Source organism: Panulirus ornatus, chromosome 17 (genome assembly GCF_036320965.1).
Source record: "Panulirus ornatus isolate Po-2019 chromosome 17, ASM3632096v1, whole genome shotgun sequence".
In the NCBI taxonomy this organism is placed as follows: Eukaryota; Metazoa; Arthropoda; class Malacostraca; order Decapoda; family Palinuridae; genus Panulirus; species Panulirus ornatus.
Window position 1 is genome coordinate 15,911,923 of NC_092240.1, and position 25,037 is coordinate 15,936,959.

The window sequence follows — 25,037 nt, forward strand, 5'->3', positions numbered from 1 at the left end:
GCTTCACCCTACACGCCTCTAGCAATATCCCCCCACCCCACCACCCCCACATACACTACCCTCCCCCACTCCTTTCTTTTCACCTGGTCAGCCCCAACCTGCTCACTCCCCCTTCCCCTCCTCCTCCTCCTCCGCACCTGTTACCCTAGGTAGTTCGCATACCTCACCGTTATTAATCCCTGAACAACACCTGTTCCCGTTATTAATCCTTGAACACCAGTTCTCGTTAAAAATCCCGAGCACATGTTTCGCGAGGTTTTCAGCACCTATTCTTGTTGGGACCCTCGAAGCACCTGTTCTTAGCGAGGTCCCTCCAAACACCCGTTACCGCTAACAGCCCCCGCTGAACCTCCCGCAATTCTCCCGCGAGCTTCCCTCCGACACTTGTTGTCCCTACAGGCTTTCTCTAGACCTTAGCACCTGTTGTGCCCGCAAACAGCTCCTACAATCTCCCACCAAGCAGCCTCTCGAACCCCAACCCCTCCAGCCCTTTCACCCCCCTGCATCAAGCAGCTCCTCCTCCTAAATCAAGCAGCCCCTCCGTTTGCATTGTCCCCTCGAGCAGCTGCTGCACCTCACCTTGCTGCCCCTCGGGCAGTCCTGCCTGCGGCTAGAGTTCCCATGGGCATCCTCCTACCTCCCGCACCCCCACACACAGACACCGCAAGCATTCTTCCACGCTCATGTTATTAATCAGAAGCGCTCCGTGTGTGCCGGTAGCAACTGCTTATGTTGAACAGGTTGGAGACGTCTCATTGGCCCTGGCCACAGGCGGCCGTTGCTCACAAAGTATACAGTCAGTACTCGGTATGCTTTCTCTGCGCAAGGGAGGTTCGTTGAACAGACACCAATATTTTTTTTTTCTTCAAGACTCCTGCAGTCTGCCCTCCATTTGCCCTCCAGTACAATGGCTCAACCTTTGTCAAAGCAGGTCATACAGACCCAAGGGTTCCACTGTTGTCCTTAATGGGGGAACTGGAAACTGTCGTCACTTGAACAACAGCTGACACTTTACTGTTTCACCCTCAGGTCTTCGACCTTATTGTTTGGACCAGTGCCCGTGGTCGGTGCCATTTTTTTGTAAGACTATATAAGAAGAAGCCGTGTATGAACTAGCAGTGTTGGCGTAGTGGGTCACACGGGAACTCCGTTATCAAAGCCATTTCTCTTTAACTCCTGGACGGGCTGGGAAAGAAAGGTATGATTAGAAAAGTTGTTCAGTCAAGAACATAGGTTAGCGGGATTAGCCGGATAACGTCTGTGTGGGGTAGATGGACGTGAGAGTTCTGTGAAGTTCACAGTGGTCGGGGTAATGCTACAGCTCTGCCTCACAGTAACCTGGGTGATGCTGCAACCTTGCCTCACAGTGACCTGGGTGATGCTGCAACCTTGCCTCACAGTAGCATGGGTGATACTGCAGCCCTGCCTCACAGTAGCTTGGGTGGTGCTGCAACCATGCCTCACAGTACCTTGGGTGATGCTGTAACCTTGCCTCACAGTAGCTTGGGTGATGCTGCAACCTTGCCTCATAGTAGCTTGGGTGATGCTGCAACCTTGCCTCATAGTAGCCTAGGTGAAGCTGCAGATCCGCCTACAGTGGCCTAGTGATGCCTCTGCCCTGCCTCACAGTGGCCTGGATGTTTCTGGGGCGTGTGGTGATGCCCTCAACCTTACCTCACCTCCCGGCCAGCCATGTCACCCGCCGTTCTTACTTCACCTCACGCCACCCCCAGTAACCCTTTCTCCAACTTGCTGCAGTCCTCTTGGCCTGCCATTCTCCATTTGTTGTTTCTTAGGCAGTCTCCCCCCCTCCGTCCCTTCCACCTGCTGTTCCGGCGGCGGGTTCTTGTGGAAAAGGAGTTACTCCACAAGCTGCTCTCCAACTTTGTCCTCATGGGTCGTTCACATAATCTGTTCCGTAAAGCATCGATTTAAACATGTTTTCTCCATGGGCAGCCTTCACACTGAGCTTTCCGTGGAGCATTCATTCTCTTACCAACTGTTCCTCAGGCTGCCCTTTCACCTGCCGTTCCTTGCAGCAGTGCGCCATCAGGTATTCATTCAGATGCTCCTGTCATCTTTTTTTATTATTATTATCATTTGTAGAACAGCTTTCGTCTCGATGTTCCTTCAGGCATCACCCTTCCCTCCGCCACTTGCTGTTCCCTTGGGCACCACCCCCACGACACCTGCTCTAACAAGCAGCTATTTTTCCCCCTCTCCTGTGTCTTTCCTCTTCTCATGAACAGATTGCTCATCATGACCCGTCAATAATCAGACGCCAGAGGCCCCATGGCAGCACCATCAGGGTGTGGTCGACGAGTTTGTGGTCAAAGTACAGGATGGCCGGGCGTCTGGTGATAGGCCCAAGATGTCAAGACTGAAAATACATCGACCAAGAAAACAGATTTTCTTTCAAGCTCCAGCCAGACTGGGAGGAGCAGTTGTTAACCCTTAGGGCTTTTGGTGTTATTGCTTGATGTGGGTGTTATGTAATGAATCTGCCCAACTGGGTCTTTGTCTGCGCGCAGGACGGGCAGTAATGTAATTGACCGAAGAAAGACACTTTTACTTACCGTATATTGAACACAGATCTTTGGGTATATTTTCTTTTTATTTGTGTATTTGCAGATGGTAAGTGTATATTGTCGTTCTTGCACGATTGATTTTCTAGAGCTTTTATATTGTTGGATTTTTTTTTTGTCTACATGTTTCTGGCGAGAGTTCCCTGCAGGAAGAAAGTTACTGCACTCGTACATAAAGCTTGAAAAAAAAAAGTGCTTGTAAATATATATAATTTATCTTTTTTTTCGACGATTACAGGGTTGTTATGAATGATGAAGGCATACTTAGGGCCATGTTTCGTATTGGAACAAACCATCCTACTTGGGGTCTCCGCTCCAGCCTTTGTTAAGTTCCAGCAAGAGAGCCTTTTTGTTGACCGAGATGAACGTGATTCACAACAAACAGTTGAGGGAACGATATAGCATAGTACAGTGTAATTCCTTGTGTGTTTACGTAGGTACACTTGGACAGGTGCATTGTGTGAGGATCCGACGAGCTAGACTTCGGTGGCTACTTTGCCTTCAGGGCTCCAGATGACAAGAAGCGTCATTCTCGTCCATCAGACGTGTAGTTGATGCTGTTCCCTGGTCCAAGACCGGACTGTGGTGGAGTAGATATGAGCCTCTGGAATGAAGATTACGTTACTTGCCAGCGTGATATCACGTTCGTCATAGGGCGTTTGATAGCGTCCGTCTTCGTAACTTGGTACAAAGAATTGACGTTGATATTCCCGTAGCATCTTGAGCGCACGATGGTACGACGACCCATTAAGCATCAGGTCAAATGTCACCACATCGTACTCAAGGGTGGTGGCACCGTCGTGCTCTAGGGTCGTACCATCGTGGGATTGATCGACTAATGTTACAAGTTTAGTGTCACAAAGGTCAGGGTCGTTAGGTCGGTTGCTAACCAACAGTGGAAGATGACTGAATCGCCGAATTGGATGTCGTTGTACAGTGCGTAGAATTTCGCATCGTGTACCTTACACGTATTGTGTTCGGGAATCAAAGGTCAGGGTCATGAGGTCATGTAGTGGGGCTTGGCTTGGGTGAGTGCCATTTTGTGTGTCATGTGGGCTGCCACTATAACACCGGTTATGAGTTTGTTGGTTATGATTATCCTCGTAAGTCAGTCGTTGTTTAATGTGTATTTGGTCGCAAGTGTTTCGGGTAAAGTTCCAGTTTAAGGGCACCACAGGTTATAACGTGTGAATTTAGTGGATTTGGAAATATGTGTATTAGTGAACTCGTCGAACTTTGTATAACTGATTTAGATCAGCGGAAAGTGATTTGGAGTATTATGTTATAGACGTAGATAAATAGATAAATTGATTGTGGGGAGGGCCATGAAGATCAAGGAAAACGTAGCGTAAAAAAGTGAGACAAAAGATTGGCAGAGTCTTTGAAAATCTCACACCTTTTCTAGTAACATAATTTTATCTTATTTTCCATGTTATGTGGTAAATATGCGAATCTTAGGGTGTTGTTTGCATCTTGTGGTAGCCAGTAGGTGTGTTCTCTGACTGTTTGCTGTTTGTTTTGTATTTTTGCCTCCACCGCAGAGAGTGGCGTAAGAAAGACGGATGTCAGAGCTTTTGGTAAATTTCGATTGTGATGTCGAAAGTTGGGCATTTTTTTGGGTAAATTTCGGTTGTGGTGTCGAACTTTGGGACATTTTTGGCTCCTAAGCGAAGTTAGATGAGGTTTTCATAGATTCCGCTAATCAATTACTAGTTGTGTTTCATTTACTTTACCCTACATCGACCCTGATCGTCTAATCCCTCCGTTATCTATTATTTGTAGGATAAAAGTAATACTCCAGTTGATTATCCGCCACTCTGATCACTTCTCCTAAGTCAGTATAAGGAATCCATTGATATACGTTTCATCCAAATCCATGTTTTCATGCTGTGGTGCCCTTGTGAATGAAATGAATGAATAGTTAAAATTCATTCGTATTTTATTAATATGTAGAATTTTCCACTTCCTAACAATGCAATCGTCTGTCAGGGGAGCCAAGGACATACACAGGCACAAGGGAGCAAACGATTTTGTTCGTCCTGTGAGAAGCATTGAGGGTCCTGGGCAGTGTGTGTGTGTGTGTGTGTGTGTATGTGAGGCGTGTTACCTTGAGCGAGGTCATCCAGCCGGCCCGTACACCAGCACCATTCCCTTGTATGACGTCACCGCTGTGCCTCCGCTTGACCTCTGCCCGGCTGAGCGGGCTTCCCCGGGCAGGAGAGTGGGGGGGTCAGGGAGAGAGAGGATGGGCTGGAAGAAGAATGGGGCAGGAGAAAGTAGAGAGGAGGAGGAGGAGGAGGAGGAGGGATGGAAGAGAACCAGACTGATTTAGACGCCGTAAGATGTTTGAGATAAGGGAAATCAGCAGATCTAAATCGCCGTAATTACCCCAGGCGATTACCTGGTTGGTGAGGGACGGGTTACCTGTTTGCGGGAGACCCCTGCTGGGGGTGTTGAGGTCACGTCCTAACCTCCTCCTCCTCCTCCTCCTCCGCCCCAACCACTCCGGGGAGGGAAGTGGCCCAGGGTGTCCTGCTTCTGGCCCGGCCGTATCAACTGGAGAGTTTAGAATACCTCTCTCTCTCTCTCTCTCTCTCTCTCTCTCTCTCTCTCTCTCTCTCTCTCTCTCTCTCTCTCTCTCTCTCTCTCTCTCTCTCTCTCTCAGTCGAATGGTAGAGATGCCGTCGTAGTTTTGGTAGGCAGGTAATCTCGATAGAATACCTTCCAACGGGATTATAAAACTGCATGGCAGGCGGGTGGCGCTGCCCGGTCCAGTCGTGAGCAGTTTACGGCTGGGGTGTAGTAAATAAGACGACAACAGGTGAGGAGGCTGGAGGGTCGCCCTCCCCACACACACACACACACACCACCCACTCCCCCAACCTACCCAAAGGCTCCTGTTGTTTGCTAGGCTGGTTGACGGGAAGAACTATGACTGACTCTCTCTCTCTCTCTCTCTCTCTCTCTCTCTCTCTCTCTCTCTCTCTCTCTCTCTCTCTCTCTCTCTCTCTCTCTCCAGTGGCAGCCAAGTTTCACTTCTGTGGACCAGGGAAACCGTCTTTTCTTTGTGCCTCAACTCCACCAGTGGGCTGCTGGCTTTCGCTCCGCAGACGCACGGTCTCTGTGTCTCTCTCACACACGTAACACTTGGCACCACGTGACTCCTTCGTAATTCTAGGTTTTTCCTGTGGCGAGCACTGTGAGATGAGCCTTGGCGAAATGTTGTCGTAAGTACAGACATACATATTCTCTCTCTCTCTCTCTCTCTCTCTCTCTCTCTCTCTCTCTCTCTCTCTCTCTCTCTCTCTCTCTCTCTCTCTCTCTCTCTCTGGCTCCACAGGTGTGCTACTTCACCCGTCCCTGCCCCAGGCAGGAACCTACGATTCACCGACCCCGTCTCATCCCACGCACCCCTACCCCCCCCCCCCTCTCTCTCTCTCTCTCTCTCTCTCTCTCTCTCTCTCTCTCTCTCTCTCTCTCTCTCTCTTTCTCTCTCGACCTTGTCTTTTCTCATCCTTATAAATGACGTGCAGATGGATGCTCTGGCTCGGCGGGAGTGTATCAGCTACTCTGCCTCTGGATATTACCGTTGACAACGGCTCCCTCCCCCCCTCGTTCCCCCTCCTCCGACTCTCTCGCCCTCCAAAACACCCTATACAGCCTCCTCCAAAAGGTTGGACCACCGCCAAACCACGTCACCATCAACTAAACCAAGACCGTAGTCATGCACATTAGTCTACCTGCCAACCTTGTCCCACCACCCCTTGGTGTCTCGCGAGGCCCCTAGACCACTCCGGGCTCAGTCTTCTGTTTATCAAGCTTCATGGTGTCCTTTTTGGACGGTAGGCTCTTAAGCTATAAGGAACAATGTCGGTACCTTCGTCAGATTAGCTAATACCTCTGTATACACCCAAGGCTCAAGACGCTAGGAGGCTCTGAGCTGCTTTGAGTCTTAACAGTGCTCGCCAATACCTCTCTTTCCCCGTTTGGCCTTCGTCTGTATCCACTCTTTGAAAACGTGCAGAAAAGGTCATCCAAGGCCATCCTCAGAGCTCAACACACGGGTCTTCCCGAGTCTTTTTGACTGTCACCAAGACTTCATCTGACATTTCGGAGGGAAGCTATCTGCTGTCTTCTCATCGCCACTGTCACCTCCTGCCACTAGAGATCCCTCGTCCCCGAGTTACAGTTCGCCACCACAGTCGCATCATCCTCATCAGAATTTTTGTGCAGACTGTTGACAACCATTGCGAACACGATCATAGGTTACGATTCTTGTATGATTATTTAATTTGAAAATAATGATTATGATTAGTAGATTGCCACCCTAATGCTAGCGTAAAGTCAGCTTAAATCTTCCACACTTCCCTTTTTTTTATTTCTTTTTGGCCACAAACACACTGCATTGAAGGCAGTGCACTAAAGTTGATTATTATTATTATCATTGTTATTATTATTATTATTATTATTATTATTATTATTATTATTATTATAAATTTAATTGATTAACTGTATGGATGAACCAGCCAAAGCTTCCTTTATTGGCTTGTGTTCATATACGTCAGTCAAGAAAAAGTTCAGGGGTCTCAGAGAACAAGTCGGGCAACACGATGGCCTGCCTTCCTCAGGGGGTGAATTGTTTGTGGACAGTGACGGGTAATGCGTTCGAAAAGTGCTGCTGTTGGGTGGAAAGAGGGGGAGCTCAGGGGCCTAATACAGGGCTCCAGGGTACGGAGCCTCAGTCCTGGTATTGAGCCCCAAGCTTTATGATAAGCCTCGGGCCTGGTACCAAGCCCTGGGGATGTTACTGAACCCTGAGCCTGGTACTGACCCCCCAGGACTGTGCCCCAGTCGTTATGACACCGACGTGTACCCGTCCGTCCTCCACCCACCGTCCACGTCTGGGGAAAGTGTTCGGGGTTGTGTACATTTGGACAGTAAAGTGTTCGGGTTGATACGACCAGTAGATTGAAGTAAAGTGTTAGGATTAGACACGACTAGTAAAGTGTAAGTGTTAGGCACTAGTGAAAAGGTTAGGCACGACCAGTAAAGTGTGTGTTAGGTACGACAAGTAAAGTGTTAGGGTTAAACACGACCACTAAAGTGTAAGTGTTAGACGCGACCAGTAAAGTGGTAGGATTAGACACGGCCAGTTAAGTGCTCAAACGCCTGGCGATCGCACAATTCTTCCTCCCCTCCCTGAACCTCGTTTTCTTTGTTTTCGTATTATGGATAGGTCTACTTCCCTCAACATATAGATTTGAATAGATGGAAAAAAATCTCTAATGGACCAAAAGTAATTAAGATAGCGTTTCTAATGATTAACTGTAATGAATTTTTTGTAGGGGTTGCTTACGTACGTACATAACAAATTCTTATGATGTAACACATCTCCGTAAGGACTTTCATCTTTCTTTATAATTTATATTAAGGTTTTTTTATTGGCTGTCATGCAATGGGTCATCTCGGGGGGAAAATAGTCCTGCTCTCGTGGATCGTGACGAAGAAAACGTTGCTCGGGCGTTGGCAAGAGTGCAGCTGTGATCGCCTGGAGATGCTCATGTAATTTTCCCTAATTGCCGGCAGTAAAGTGGTGGCCGCCGGGGTGTAATGGTCGTTCCACTAGCTGGTTAGGGGGGTCGGTCTCCGTCCACCACGACCACCACCACCACCCCTCCTTACCCCCCCTTCAACACTTACTCTAGTTTATCCAAGGAGAGATTATTCCGGGTTGAATTACCTCGTTACTGATACGGCAGCAGTAACGGCTCCTGCTCGTTAGGCTTGCACAAGGTAAGGTTTGAAAATAGAGAGTTCTATCCACCTCTTCTAAGAAATTGTCTGTAGTGCTTTTAAAAAAGGAAGGTTCACGGGGGTCGTCTCCCTACCACAGTGTGCAGCTGTGAGATGTCGCTTGACACATGACGTTAGCCATATTATCTCGTCCCACCGTTTAACTCTCTCTGGAGTTCCACTGTTACGACCCTGGGAACACGACCCTCGGGTATTGTACAGTGACCTTTCACCTGACCCATAGGGGGAGAGGGGTCAGGTCCTGGGGGCTAGGCCATCATACCCCCTAGGGTCGTAGTGTCGTGCTCGAGGGGTGGATAACGACCCGACTGCCGTGTTATCTTTACGCCCGTCCTACTAACACTTAACGTGTTAAGCCTCCCGAGATAAAGAAAACGGGGAGTGTGTTGCGGTTAAGCGCACCGTAGGTTAGACTGGCTCGGGTTGTCTACTCCTTCAAGGGTTCCTGGCCCCTGGGGGCAAGGCAATACCGACCCCATGGGGGAGCGTTGTCGCTGCCTGCCCCCGGTGGGAAAGTGCTAATCCACTTGCTTCACTGGAGATGTTGTTACCCCTTGTCTGGGGATGTATGGGGAATGTTCATGTTTTGTCAGGGGAGGGGGTTATTATTGAATTTATGTGTTTGTGTGTTTGTTTGTCTTTGTGTTCTGGGACTCCTGCAGCTGCGAGGGGGCTGCACTCCACGCAGGAGGAGGGGAAATGATAAGAGTCCTTTGGAGGAAGATCTTCGACGAGACTACATGAGCTTCTTTCCCTTCATTGACGATGGTAGAAACACGCCGAAGATAACTTCACTGGCGGTGTGACCTCATGGAGGCGGAGTCCGGTAACACCTATTGTGTGTGTGTGTGTGTGTGTGTGTGTGTGTGTATCAGATATATTTTCGCACTAGTAATTGCAGTATGAAATTGTCTGTTGACTAAGTTCACAATAAACTTTGAAACGACCCTTCAACACGAATATACGATCCTTGAGGACGAAGAGACGACTGCTGATCACGACGATACTACCCTTGAGCACAACGGTACGACCCTTGGGTGTGATGGTCTGGCTCTAGACCTGCAGGTACCTACATAGGGTACCAGACCAGCCAGGCTGTGGGAGCTATGTGGGCCTGAGGGCTGCGGCCTCCCAACAGTTCGGTCGACCAACGACCCAATCCAGTAACCAGGACCCATCCCAGGTTTTAGGAGTAGATGACACACCCCCTCCTCCCCCAGATGGTTTCACCAGGTATTCCTCAAAATCATTAATGGCAAGGTCAACAAAAGTGAGACTTGTGTTCAAGGGTCGTACCATCGTGCTGAGAGGGTCGTACCGTCGTGCTGAGAGAGTCGTACCGTCGTGCTGTGAGGGTCGTGCCGTCGTGCTCCGAGGGTCGTATCGTCTTGCTCTGAGGGTCGTACCGTCTCGCTCAGGGGGTGTTTTGTGATTTTTACCAACAACACTCGCTTTTTTCCCCCCTGGCATGGGTAGTATTTGAAGAGAATACTAATTAGACTCTCTCTCTCTCTCTCTCTCTCTCTCTCTCTCTCTCTCTCTCTCTCTCTCTCTCTCTCTCTCTCTGTATGAACCATGCTACCCCGGGCTCGTCCTTGCCAGCGAATATGAAACCTGGCATTTAATCCTAGCCCGCATGAGTATTCTAATGGTTGCTTCGCCGCCCATTTTTTCGGCTTCGTCGAATACCAAAGGGCCACAACTGGCCCGCCCTGATGCCCCTCCACAAACTAATATTACTAATCCTGTTTACGGAGGAGATTCGAGTCGAAGTTTTTTTTTTTTTCAGCCTTGCGGAGTGCTCGCACTGGTGATGGGAATGGCGTGTGGAGGGTTTGTTATGTTGACTGTTGGCGATCGGAGTTTCGTGAGGTTATGCTGTGAACGCGGGTGACTTGAAGTGGATGAGGCTTTGCTTTGAACGGTGGGATATCATGATATCATCGGGCAACTGCCTGCCTCTCATCCCCATATTCCCATCCACAGGCCGTGGAGAGCCATGAAAACCACAGCCCTAATAGCCTCCCATCCACAGCCAAACCCCAAAGACCCTCCCGTGGTTTCCTGTGACCGCTTCACTTGTCGTAGATCAGCCCATTGACAGCACTTTACCACCCTGTATGCCAGTTCGGTCTGTCCCATGTACGCCTCGCACCCTCCTGCATGTTCAGGCCCCGACACCCTTCCAATCATCCTTCACTCCATCCTACCACCGGCTCCTCACTTTCTGCCATATCCAATGTTTCCTCCACCTCTGATATGTATACCCACTTAGCCATCCTATCCTCAATCATCCTCTCTATATTTCCATTCCAGTGCAGCACACCCTCTTCTGCTCTCTTATACAAACTCGTCTTACTGCCGCACCTCGTCATCATTTCTTATTCGGTCAAACTTCCTTACACCATATATTGTCTTTAAGTATTTCAGCACATTCACCCTCCTCCATACTTATATATATATATATATATATATATATATATATATATATATATATATATATATATATATATATATATTTATTCCCTGGGGATAGGGGAGAAAGAATACTTCCCACGTATTCCCTGCGTGTCGTATAAGGCGACTAAAAGGGGAGGGAGCGGGGGGCTGGAAATCCTCCCCTCTCGTTTTTTTTTTAATTTTCCAAAAGAAGGAACAGAGAATTGGGCCAGGTGAGGGTATTCCCTCAAAGGCCTAGTCCTCTGTTCTAAACGCTACCTCGCTAATGCGGGAAATAGCGAATAGTTTGAAAGAAATATATATATATATATATATATATATATATTTTTTTTTTTTTTTTTTTTTTTTTTTTTTATACTTTGTCGCTGTCTCCCGCGTTTGCGAGGTAGCGCAAGGAAACAGACGAAAGAAATGGCCCCCCCCCCCCCCCATACACATGTACATACACACGTCCACACACGCAAATATACATACCTACACAGCTTTCCATGGTTTACCCCAGACGCTTCACATGCCTTGCTTCAATCCACTGACAGCACGTCAACCCCTGTATACCACATGACTCCAATTCACTCTATTTCTTGCCCTCCTTTCACCCTCCTGCATGTTCAGGCCCCGATCACACAAAATCTTTTTCACTCCATCTTTCCACCTCCAATTTGGTCTCCCTCTTCTCCTCGTTCCCTCCACCTCCGACACATATATCCTCTTGGTCAATCTCTCCTCACTCATTCTCTCCATGTGCCCAAACCATTTCAAAACACCCTCTTCTGCTCTCTCAACCACGCTCTTTTTATTTCCACACATCTCTCTTACCCTTACGTTACTTACTCGATCAAACCACCTCACACCACACATTGTCCTCAAACATCTCATTTCCAGCACATCCATCCTCCTGCGCACATCTCTATCCATAGCCCACGCCTCGCAACCATACAGCATTGTTGGAACCACTATTCCCTCAAACATACCCATTTTTGCTTTCCCGAGATAATGTTCTCGACTTCCACACATTTTTCAAGGCTCCCAGGATTTTCGCCCCCTCCCCCACCCTATGATCCACTTCCGCTTCCATGGTTCCATCCGCTGACAGATCCACTCCCAGATATCTAAAGCACTTCACTTCCTCCAGTTTTTCTCCATTCAAACTCACCTCCCAATTGACTTGACCCTCACCCCTACTGTACCTAATAACCTTGCTCTTATTCACATTTACTCTCAACTTTCTTCTTCCACACACTTTACCAAACTCAGTCACCAGCTTCTGCAGTTTCTCACATGAATCAGCCACCAGCGCTGTATCATCAGCGAACAACAATTGACTCACTTCCCAAGCTCTCTCATCCCCAACAGACTTCATACTTGCCCCTCTTTCCAGGACTCTTGCATTTACCTCCTTTACAACCCCATCCATAAACAAATTAAACAACCATGGAGACATCACACACCCCTGCCGCAAACCTACATTCACTGAGAACCAATCACTTTCCTCTCTTCCTACACGTACACATGCCTTACATCCTCGATAAAAACTTTTCACTGCTTCTAACAACTTGCCTCCCACACCATATATTCTTAATACCTTCCACAGAGCATCTCTATCAACTCTATCATATGCCTTCTCCAGATCCATAAATGCTACATACAAATCCATTTGCTTTTCTAAGTATTTCTCACATACATTCTTCAAAGCAAACACCTGATCCACACATCCTCTACCACTTCTGAAACCGCACTGCTCTTCCCCAATCTGATGCTCTGTACATGCCTTCACCCTCTCAATCAATACCCTCCCATATAATTTACCAGGAATACTCAACAAACTTATACCTCTGTAATTTGAGCACTCACTCTTATCCCCTTTGCCTTTGTACAATGGCACTATGCACGCATTCCGCCAATCCTCAGGCACCTCACCATGAGTCATACATACATTAAATAACCTTACCAACCAGTCAACAATACAGTCACCCCCTTTCTTAATAAATTCCACTGCAATACCATCCAAACCTGCTGCCTTGCCGGCTTTCATCTTCCGCAAAGCTTTTACTACCTCTTCTCTGTTTACCAAATCATTTTCCCTAACCCTCTCACTTTGCACACCACCTCGACCAAAACACCCTATATCTGCCACTCTGTCATCAGACACATTCAACAAACCTTCAAAATACTCATTCCATCTCCTTCTCACATCACCGCTACTTGTTATCACCTCCCCATTTACGCCCTTCACTGAAGTTCCCATTTGCTCCCTTGTCTTACGCACCCTATTTACCTCCTTCCAGAACATCTTTTTATTCTCCCTAAAATTTACTGATAGTCTCTCACCCCAACTCTCATTTGCCCTTTTTTTCACCTCTTGCACCTTTCTCTTGACCTCCTGTCTCTTTCTTTTATACTTCTCCCACTCAATTGCATTTTTTCCCTGCAAAAATCGTCCAAATGCCTCTCTCTTCTCTTTCACTAATACTCTTACTTCTTCATCCCACCACACACTACCCTTTCTAAACAGCCCACCTCCCACTCTTCTCATGCCACAAGCATCTTTTGCGCAATCCATCACTGATTCCCTAAATACATCCCATTCCTCCCCGACTCCCCTTACTTCCATTGTTCTCACCTTTTTCCATTCTGTACACAGTCTCTCCTGGTACTTCCCCACACAGGTCTCCTTCCCAAGCTCACTTACTCTCACCACCTTCTTCACCCCAACATTCACTCCTCTTTTCTGAAAACCCATACAAATCTTCACCTTAGCCTCCACAAGATAATGATCAGACATCCCTCCAGTTGCACCTCTCAGCACATTAACATCCAAAAGTCTCTCTTTCGCACGCCTGTCAATTAACACGTAATCCAATAATGTATATATATATGTATATTATCCCTGGGGATAGGGGTGAAAGAATACTTCACACGTATTCCTCGCGTGTCGTAGAAAGCGACTAGAGGGGACGGGAGCGGGGGGCCGGAAATCCTCCCCTCCTTGTATTAACTTTCTAAAATGGGAAACAGAAGAAGGAGTCACGCGGGGAGTGATCATCCTCCTCGAAGGCTCAGAGTGGGGTGCCTAAATGTGTGTGGATGTAACCAAGATGTGAAAAAAGGAGAGATAGGTAGTATGTTTGAGGAAAGGAACCTGGATGTTTTGGCTCTGAGTGAAACGAAGCTCAAGGGTAAAGGGGAAGAGTGGTTTGGAAATGTCTGGGGAGTGAAGTCAGGGGTTAGTGAGAGGACAATATATATATATATATATATATATATATATATATCTAAAACACTTTTGTTTTAGTGTTTTAGATATCTGGGAGTGGATCTGTCAGCGGATGGAACCATGGAAGCGGAAGTGGATCATAGGGTGGGGGAGGGGGCGAAAATTTTGGGAGCCTTGAAAAATGTGTGGAAGTCGAGAACAGTATCTCGGAAAGCAAAAATGGGTATGTTTGAAGGAATAGTGGTTCCAACAATGTTGTATGGTTGCGAGGCGTGGGCTATGGATAGAGTTGTGCGCAGGAGGATGGATGTGCTGGAAATGAGATGTTTGAGGACAATGTGTGGTGTGAGGTGGTTTGATCGAGTAAGTAACGTAAGGGTAAGAGAGATGTGTGGAAATAAAAAGAGCGTGGTTGAGAGAGCAGAAGAGGGTGTTTTGAAATGGTTTGGTCACATGGAGAGAATGAGTGAGGAAAGATTGACCAAGAGGATATATGTGTCGGAGGTGGAGGGAACGAGGAGAAGAGGGAGACCAAATTGGAGGTGGAAAGATGGAGTGAAAAAGATTTTGTGTGATCGGGGCCTGAACATGCAGGAGGGTGTAAGGAGGGCAAGGAATAGAGTGAATTGGAGCGATGTGGTATACAGGGGTTGACGTGCTGTCAGTGGAGTGAATCAAGGCATGTGAAGCGTCTGGGGTAAACCATGGAAAGCTGTGTAGGTATGTATATTTGCGTGTGTGGACGTGTGTATGTACATGTGTATGGGGGGGGGTTGGGCCATTTCTTTCGTCTGTTTCCTTGCGCTACCTCGCAAACGCGGGAGACAGCGACAAAGTATAAAAAAAAAAAAAAAAAAAAAAAAAAAAAAATATATATATATATATATATATATATATATATATATATATATATATATATATATATATATATATATATTTGTGTGTGTGTGTGTGTGTGTGTGTTCTCAATAGATCATCTGGAGGCTAGAGGGTGTGGAGTCACCGGTGCTGAGGTGTTCCCTGGGTCTGCAGGATCTTGGTCGTGCGAAAGTGCCTCTGGCTGACCCGCTCGTCTGATGCATATTGACAGCCCAGGGCTGAGCCGAACTGGTCTCCTGCTGCCGTCACTTACAGTAACACAGCCACAGCTGCTGTCTCCGGTGATGTTTTGGATTTCAGCATCATGGAAATGTATCATTATTATTATTGTTATTATTATTATTATTATTATTATTATTATTATTATTATTATCATAATTATTATTATTATTATTATTATTATTATTATTAGTAGTAGTAGTAGTAGTAGTAGTAGTAGTAGTAGTAGTAGTAGTAGTAGTAGTATTAGTAGTAGTAGTAATAGTAGTAATAGTAGTAGTAGTAGTCGTAGTAGTTAGTAATAATAGTAGTAGCAGTGTTTGTTGATGTTATATTATTAGTAATAAACATAGACAAAACAGTTAAGCGACAGCATGGTTAGTAGAAGTAAAAGTATCCAGCAGAAACATTAATTTTCATAGTATTACTGTTATTACTGAAGCCATTGTTATCATTAATGTTTTTTTTCTATCTGGTGGTGACGGAGCGTCGTGGTGTACCGGCGGGTGGGTGAGCTGGTTTGAAGGTGCTCAGCATGTGCAGGTTCTCAGTGTGCATTAGAAAAAAAAAATTTGTATACCACAGTTATTGTGCGTCACGATATGGTACGTGCGGGGTTATAACCTCTCTCTCTCTCTCTCTCTCTCTCTCTCTCTCTCTCTCTCTCTCTCTCTCTCTCTCTCTCTCTCTCTCTCTCTCTCTCTCTCTCTCTCACACACACGTTTGGGATTCATCTACACTTCCTCAATGTTTCCCTCCTCCCACCACCGCTCTAGGACTGGAACCCATCCTTCCCACTATCCCACCTCCCTCCTCCTCCTCCCGCCCTCACTCTTTCCCTTCGCGGAGGTGCCCCGTCTCTCCTGCCCGGGTGGAGACATTGAACATGGGGTGACGTTTCCTCGTGACTCTTTGAGGCAGAGTGACGGAGCGGCCTGAGTTTACCCCCTCCCTCACCTTCCACGTTACAGGGAGTTCGAAGGATTTACCTCCTCAGATCACGTGGTTAAGGCAATTGCACCCAAGGGGGTAAATGTCATAGGGTAAAAACCATGGTGCTTGGGTATTAACTTAGTCTTGCTGAAGGGTAAAAAAAACCATCCTTCTCGAGGAGGTAAAACCAAAGTGAAAATATTCTTTTGGAAGCCAGTGGTTTACTGAGTCATATGGCGCTGTCGATGCCTTAACATGTTTACAGTGCGTAGGTGCCAGGTGGCGCTACATACAACCGTGTGAGAAACTTGCTCACTGTGAAGATCTCAGTACATCAGATGAGACACTGAAGTAAGGGTGAGAAAGAAATAAAGAATCTACAATGCCAGATAGAAAAAAAAGTATGTGAAATTCATGGCTGTGGTACCCGTACTTTAAGTAAGGCCTGGTTTTGTAGTGAATGAGTTTAAGGTACTTATTTATAGGTGGGGGGGGGGGGCGAGTTGTTCAATCGTCATTGAATGTGACACAGTAGTTGTTATCTGCCTTGCTCTGTCTAGTTTAACTGCTATGATCTCGCTCTCTTAGCGACTATGATCTCGCTCTCTTAGCTACTATGATCTCGTTCTCTTAGCTACTATGATCTCGCTCTCTTAGCTACTATGATCTCGCTCTCTCAGCTACTATGATCTCGCTCTCTCAGCTACTATGATCTCGCTCTCTTAGCTACTATGATCTCGCTCTCTCAGCTACTATGATCTCGCTCTCTTAGCTACTATGATCTTGCTCTCAGCTACTATGATCTCGCTCTCTGAGCTACTATGATCTCGCTCTCTTAGCTACTGTGATCTCGCTCTCTGAGCTACTATGATCTCGCTCTCTTAGCTACTATGATCTCGCTCTCTTAGCTACTATGATCTCGCTCTCTTAGCTACTATGATCTCGCTCTCTTAGCTACTATGATCTCGCTCCTTTAGCTTCTATAATCTGGTCCTCTTAGCTACTATGATTTGTCTAGCTTAACTACTATGGTCTGTCTAGCTTAGTTGTCATGATCTGGCTACGTTCGGTTCTATGATCTGGCTAGGATTAAACAACGTGGTATGGATAGTGTATCTACCGTGAGTTGGTGAGGTCAGCTGCCGTAATCTGGGCTAGGTCAGGTGACGAGCGAGCGTCTTGCCTGGCCTCACCACCCACCCACCCCCCACCATGCATGACCTTTAATAAGGCTGGTGTGCTCTTGACGCCACCACACCGAGTGACGTCCGTGTTGATGACATCATCTCGAGTCGTCAAGGTGTTGGCTGGCGGTGTGACGAGCCATACCCCCCTCAGGATCAGCCAGGATTGCCCTCGAAACTCGTGTTGTCTACGCCTCCATCTTGACGGTACTTGGTGATCGAGTCTCTCTCTCTCTCTCTCTCTCTCTCTCTCTCTCTCTCTCTCTCTCTCTCTCTCTCTCTCTCTCTCTCTCTCTCGTTGGCTGGTGGTGGTCACAATATGTAGGGGTGAGGGAGAGAGGGTTGGTAGCCACCGCAAATCCTTGTGGATGATGGTTACGGTTGTACGTATTCCATAGCTTGTGTAACAATGAAAAAAATCTGGTTAATAAATGAATAGATAATCTTCACATGAAAATTATCATTTATGGATTCATGGCTTTTGATTTGAGTAGGTTTATCCATAATATGCGCATTTGAAATTTGTAGCTCCTTCGCTCTACGCAGTATATATATATATATATATATATATATATATATATATATATATATATATTTTTTTTTTTTTTTTTTTTTTTTTTACTATTCGCTATTTCCCGCGATAGCGAGGTAGCGTTAAGAACAGAGGACTGGGCCTTTGAGGGAATATCCTCACCTGGACCTCTTCTCTGTTCCTTCTTTTGGAAAAAAAAAAAAACGGTACCCCTGTGCACAGGGGTACCGGGTTCGATCCTGGCTGTTGTAGGTTTGTATGTTTTATGAAGATGCGCGCGTTCATATGCACTTTGTTCATGCATATGATTTCATATATATATATATATATATATATATATATATATATATATATATATATATATATATATATGAAACCCGATTATTGTTTGTCATCAATTATAGCGGTCAACCGAACGTTCTCAGTTGATGACCATAGCAGCTTCAGGTTCGGCCTTCATTGACAAGTGTTGTGCCGTCGTGCCCAGCGGTCGTGCTGAAAGGGTTGAATCTTCACCGAAGAACCGGAGAATTTCAAGTGGAAACTAGAGTTGTGAAATATTGTGACGCGCTGACCACTGAGTGTTGCTGAAGAAATTTAGTCGAAGCCAGATCGTGAACTCTTTTGTCACTTCCCGGCGTTCGTCGGGGTAGTCGAAGTCCTCCATTGAGTTCCCTTGTGAACCCCAGAGTCCTCGACCTTCGTTGTGTAGTCGAAGCGATCTAGTGAACCCGTTATGAACCACAGAGCCTTCGATTACCGTCAGGCTAGTCCAAACACTTCATGAGTTCGTTGTAAACCCCGGAGTCCTCGACCTTCGCTGTGTAGTCGAAGCGATCTAGTGAACCCGTTATGAACCGTTGAGTCGTCGACGTCCGTCAGGTAGTCGAAGCCCTCCACTAAGTTCTGTTATGATCCATAGAGTCCTCGGCCTTCGCTAGGTAGTCGAGGCTGTCCAGTGAACCCGTTATGAGCCCCAAAGTCCTTGGCCTCCGTCAGGTAGTCGAAGCCTGCCATTTATTTCAGTCGTGAACCCGAGTCGTCGACCTTCTGTAGGCGAACTGCTGTCGGCTAAGCACTGAAGCTTCAGGCGTCCCTCGGGGTGAGTGAGTGGAGAACGAACCTTATACTTCCATGTCCTGTGTTGTTTGACCCCGTGTTAACATCTGTGACCACCCTTTGTCGTCCTCTGTCTATGGCAGGTTGATCGTGCTTTGTTACGAGATCCGCCCATGGTTTGATCTAGTGGTTTGTTGGTTATTCATTCCGTCTGCTTCATTATAAAACTGGGCTGCGTTCGTGGTGGCGCAGGTTGTGATTTACTTAAATGGCTTTCGAGGTTGTCTGCTGGTGAAGGAAGTCATTGGTCTGGGTTGTGTACTTTCTCATGAGTTAGTTGGCCTGGCGGTTGAGGTGGGTTGGCCATTGATGATAGGCTGGATGCTGCTCTGAAGGGTCATTAGGCTTGCGTTGTGGTAATTACTGACTCTTAGTTACGAGAGGCTTGACGAGTAAGTAAGCACCCCCCCATCCCCATGTACCTCAGACGACCATCATGGCTGCTTTCTCCAGGTTGCCTCATTAATTTTCTCTCCACCTGTCCTCACCTCCCACCCTCCTTAGCACCACTTCCCAGCATCCAGCATTACGTCATCCAGTTTGGCCTTTCTAGCACTCAGCATCACTTCCCCAGCACGTAGCATTACCGTCTTAGCACCGAGGATCACATCCCAACACGTAACATAACCCTCCTAGCACCCAGGATTATTACCTCCCTAGCACCTCGCATAACCCTCCTAGCACCCAGGATCACTTCCCAACATGTAGCATAACCCTCCTAGCACCCAGGATTACCTCCCAGCACCTCGCACAACCCTCCTAGCACCCAGGATCACCCTCCCAGCACCTAGTATAACCACCCTCTTAGCACCCAAGATCACCTCACACAAACTGACATACTTGCATCGTCCTGCCATCATCGGCTCCACACACCTGTCGTTCCCCCAACACCTGTCATTCCGCCTCAACATGCCACACCTCTCGCATATTTTCCTCCTCACTCTTGTCGTAATTTCTCCTTCCCCCACCAGCCGGCCGCGCCTGTAATAACCCACACCCGTACTGGTGACCTCAGCAGACCCGGGTTGGCCCCATCATTTCGCCCAGGAGTTTGACCTCGCCATAATGCACTGACTGAAGCATCCACACGCACGCTTATCTGGTCACTATTTTTATGAATTCTTTCTCGTTTTTTTTTTCAGTATAAATAATTCACGTGTGTAATTATTTTTGATAATGATTCCTCAGTAGTTTACTCGCACTTTCGTAATATGTAATTGATTTACATTTATTATTTATTTTACTTTGTCGCTGTCTCCCGCGTCAGCAAGGTAGCACAAGGAAACAGACGAAAGAATGGCCCAACCCACCCACATACAAATGTATATACATACACGTCCACACTTATGTATGTACATGTAATTGACATTGTGGAATTATTCTTGATATCGTCTGCCAAGTTTTCTCTGCAATTGGTTAAACATGACAGCTAAAGCTGAGTGGATGTAGTGCTATCGTAGCAAATAAGTATAATACATATTGTCATGAGGTTATCAGTTATGTGAGCGTCTGGAGCTGCGATGTGCCTCTCAAGCGAAGCCATGACGGAGCCAAAGCCATCACCGTTCGGTCCGTCGCGATTGCCTTCCTTAACATTCCGATTTCCCTGGGTCAGACCAGCGTCCAAATGTCAGCCATTCTTGGGCTTGCGACACGTAAGACGTTCTAGGCTGAGAAATGAAACCGGAAAACGCATTTAAAGGAATATACACTTGAGGAGATAGTAGCTAAGGTGGAATATATAACTGACAGCGACTGTTTTAAGTCGGTGGAGCAGACGGATGCTGGCGACCGTTTTCTCTTACGATGATTTTTTACTTGTCTTCACGAAGTTTATGTTAGAATTGTTCTCACTGCGTCACTAACGTTTTCTTTCCTCTATGTACTGTACTGATTTGTGGATTCCTCTTTTTTTGTCTCCTACCACGCAAGTTCTCGTACATTGTTGATAATTGTGGCAATCAGAGGAGTGCTGGGGGCTAGCAATTGCATTGGCTGGCTGGCTGGTTGTTCTGGTTGGGAGGGGGAATGGGGATGAGTGGGGGGACATCTCTTCCCCCTCTCCGTCCTCCTCCCTCGCCTTCCCCCGCGTCCCAGCTGATTTCTGAGTGGTAATTTAACCCCAGCACGGACCTCTTGAAGGGGACCGAAACCTTTGTCAACCCTATCCGGTTGGCTGTACGGGAGACCACGGGAGGAGCGACAGATGCATGTATACCCCTGAGAATATTTTTCTTTCATGTGGTACGTGGTATTTGGTCTTATCAGCAGGTGGGATGGCGAAATTCCGTAGTGTGTGGGTTCGAAGTTCTGTAGTTTGTAAGTTCGAAGTTCCGTGATGTGTGAATTCTAAGTTCGCGGTCTGTGGGTTCGAGTGTCCGTGGTGTTTGGTGTGTGGAAGTCCTCTCTCTCTCTGTGGCTCTTAATCCCAGCGATGGCACTTCGTCGATTGCTAACTTGTGTTTGAATCGTTGGTAGACTGATGTATGAGAATATGTGTGGGGTGCGTGAGGGTGAGGAGGAGGGATGTGTTGCGGGTATTGGTTGGGTTGTCGGGTGTTGGCCGGGGTGTTCCATCAGCCCTGGACAATGGTGAAGGTAGATACTAGGTGAGGGAAGTGGCTCCTCACTCCTTGTTTTTGCCCGTGTCGCTTGTTTGTCGCTGGCAGGCCCGGGGCACGGGCGGGCACGCCACTCCCGCCCGTGCAGCGGGAGGGGGTAAGGGGTGTGCGTGCGTGCGTGTGGTGGTGGCGGGGCAGTAATTACAGCAGCAGCAGCGGCGGCGGCGGCGGCCCGGGGCATCGCTCACCCACCAGTCCACCTCCACCAGTGCTGCTGCTGCTGACCCCTCATGCCCTCCCTGCCCGTGGGAGCCGCCCCTCCCTCCCTCCCTCCCTCCTCCTCCTCCTGCTCCTGCTCCTGTCGGCGGTGCCCCAGAGTTCGCTGCTCCTGGGTTACGCCTCTTGATGCCTGCGGGCGACCCGACCCGACCCGACCCGACCCGACCCGACGAGACCCGCTGACAACCCGCCTTTGTCCCGCCCGACACACGCTCCTGGGGAAAGTTTTTGCCCCTCTCGGAAAACAAACATCCACTGCCAACTTACTCGTGGTGATCTCACCCTCCCTGAGACGCTTGGGTCGTGTTCACCGGGGGGCCGGGCCGGGCGGGGGATAGTGTGGTATGTGGGAGGTAGTTGAGTAAGTGGGTGTATGTGGGAGGTAGTGGAGCAAGTGGGTAGTTGAATGGGTGTATGTGGGAGATCGTGGAGTGAGTGTTTGCGAGAGGTAGCTGAGTGTATTTAGTAATGGAATGGGTGTTTGTGAGGGTAGTTAAACGAGTGAATATAGGGGGATAGACTTGGTTCGTATGTGATAGGTAGCTGAGTGGATGTATGTGAGGTAGTTGAGGAGAGGTAATTGAGTGGGTATATGTGACGGTGGTTGAGTGGAGGTATGTAAGGGGGTAGAGTGAGTATATGTGAAGGGTTAGTTGAGTATGTGTCTATGAGAAGCTAGTTGACTGGATGTTTGTGGGAGGTAGTTTAGTGGGTGTAAGTGTTAGTAGAGCGGGAGTATGAGAAGCAGTTGAATTGGTTGTATATTAAGGGGTTAGTTGGGTGGGAGCTGTTTGATGTTTTTTTTTTTTCTAGAGAGGAGTAGGAGATGGGTAGGGTGATTGTGGGCGGGCAGAGGGAGGTGGGGAAGATGTTTTATGCAAGGGAGGAGGTGGTTAGGGTCTTTGTGATAGGGGAGGATGTTACGACGGTATAGTCTGTGGTTGATCGGGCAGGGTGGCGGGTGGGCGTGAACACTAGATGAGGGCGTGGACATTAGGTAGGGGCGTGATCTCAGGGCGGGGAGTGGACATAAGGTTGGGGCGTGGACATTAGGTAGGGGGCGTAATCAAAAGGCGGGGCTTGAACACGTTAAGGCGGGGCCGTGGACACAAAGTTGGGTCTTGGACACATGTTGGGGTCATGGATGATACGCACGGGCGTGTTTACTTGATGGGGACTTGGGCACTTGGTCGGGCATAGGGACTTGGTGGGGACATGGACACTAGGCGAAGCTTAGGCACTAGATGGTGCATAGACACTAGATAAGGTCGTGGACACTGGGTAAGGGTGTGGACAGTAGCGGGGGGCGTGGACCTGAGAGGGGACGTAGACACGGTAGGCGTGAATGCTAGGTTAGGAGGGAGAAGGGGTGGAGGGAGGGCCCACATAAACCCACTTGCTAAGGCTGCCCGCCAGCCCTCACACTAGACTCGAGCACCGTGGTAATGACCCTCATCCCTCCCTGGTGTCAACCCCTTCCTCCAGCCTGCCCTCCCGCTCACCCGCCCGTCCGCGCAATTGTCAGCACCACACAACCCATCTAGCGTCACTACCTTCCTTATTATCAGATCTAGACCCTCCTTCAGTGTCACCCTACCCGCAGACCTTCCCTTCAGCGTTAGCCTATACTTAGACCTCCAGTGTCAGCTAACCCCCTTGTCCCTCCACCTCTGGTGTCAGCCTGTTCGCAGACCACCCCTCTAGTGTCAGCCAACCTTCGGGACCTCCCGTCCAATGATATCTGACCCCGGCACCCCTCCAGTGTCTGCTAGCTCCACCCACACTCCTCCGGTTTAGTGTCAGCAGACCCCAGTCCCTCCTGACGACGGGCGGGTAGCAGAGCTGTCACTCGAGACCGTGGCGACGGCCGACCCATCTGTGCAAACAGGAGCGCCAACCGCTGCCAAAACAGGCGTCGCTACGCTGTTGAAATATGTGCAAACGTCCCCCGCCGACCACTTGGGTTAGGGTATGTTAGAGAATATTCGGGGATTTTGGTCCGTTAATAAACTTCCTGGGAAATTTAAGATAAAAAGGGAGATGAATTTATTATTATTATTATTGTTATTATTATTATTATTATTATTATTATTATTATTATTATTGTTGTTATTATACGTGAGTAACCTTTGTCGTAACTATTTTGTAAGTGAAGTATGTTGTGATCAGGGTCACTTGGTGTGGTTAGAATTTAAGGAGAATTTTTGTGTTTTATTCATGGGAGGATAGATTAAGGTTATCACATAAACGGGTTAAATGGAGTTAAACTGCATCTCTTTGACTCGTGACTGCAATCTTACCAAGTCATAGAAAACGTGATATGCCATAGCTAATTTAGTTGAGCTTTATACGCGAATATGATACGGTCATTGTATCTAGACGTGACAGTGGTATATATAATGGTAACAACATACATTAAGAATAATAAACAACGTCACGGTAGAGTAGGTGCAGGAGGTACCTTTACTGGCAGTTAATGTGTTAACGAGGCTATAAGACGGCGCGTGGGGTGAGCCAGACATGGCGCAGTAATCTCGCCAAAGACCCACAGCGCGCCGCACGGGGCTGTGCTAAATCGCCATCATGTTTTAACCAAGCAACAGTTTGTTACATCACCACTATATTTTTTTTCTCTCTCTTTTAAGGTTTTTCGAGGATTTCTTGATCATATTTACTTGGAATGATAGATATAAATGGGAGCTTCAATTCTAGTATTTATAGGAATGAGAGATTTTGGTTTAGTTTAATTTTGAAATTCTTCCGTCCATTTAAATTTTGAGTTAATTGCTCCGGAGACGTACACGCGCAACAAGAATTATTTTTACAGTCTCTTTAATGTGCTGTTTGTGCATTTTATTTTACTGGTTCGTCTGTCTCTGTGTAGTTTTGCTACGCATTTTAATTGATCATTTACCAACAGATGTACCTTTGTCTGGAAATGCAGAACAAATGAAACCAGAGGAGTTGCTTGGTGTGTGGTGGATGCGTTAGGTTTCGCTCCCTCATTTTAAGGCAAAGTTCTCCGGAGTTGTGGTATTCTCTTATATGTTTGGTAACACATGACACGGTTGGAATCCTATTTGTATTATAACAGTGCATTTGATTGGATATATATTTATGGCGGCCATGAAATCATTAACTGGTCACGCAACTCCCTGCTGAAGCAATATAATTATATATATATATATATATATATATCTTAGCCTGAGCCAACTACCTATTTTATCGAGCATACCCTAGAGGTGGATGTGTTGACCG

General features: G+C 47.4%; 1 protein-coding gene across 2 annotated transcripts in view; it reads left to right on the forward strand.

Moving 5' to 3' along the window:
- The window catches only part of LOC139754578 (uncharacterized), a 305,334-nt gene that overhangs the window by 30,633 nt on the left and 249,664 nt on the right, over positions 1–25,037 (forward strand). The window contains exon 1 of one of the 2 annotated variants that reach the window (XM_071671969.1): positions 23,606–23,748. The exons of the other annotated variant lie outside the window; for it this stretch is intronic. The gene's annotated coding sequence lies outside the window, so the exon portion shown is untranslated. Of the gene's footprint in view, positions 1–23,605; positions 23,749–25,037 lie in introns of those variants that run through there. 2 annotated transcript variants of the gene reach the window in all.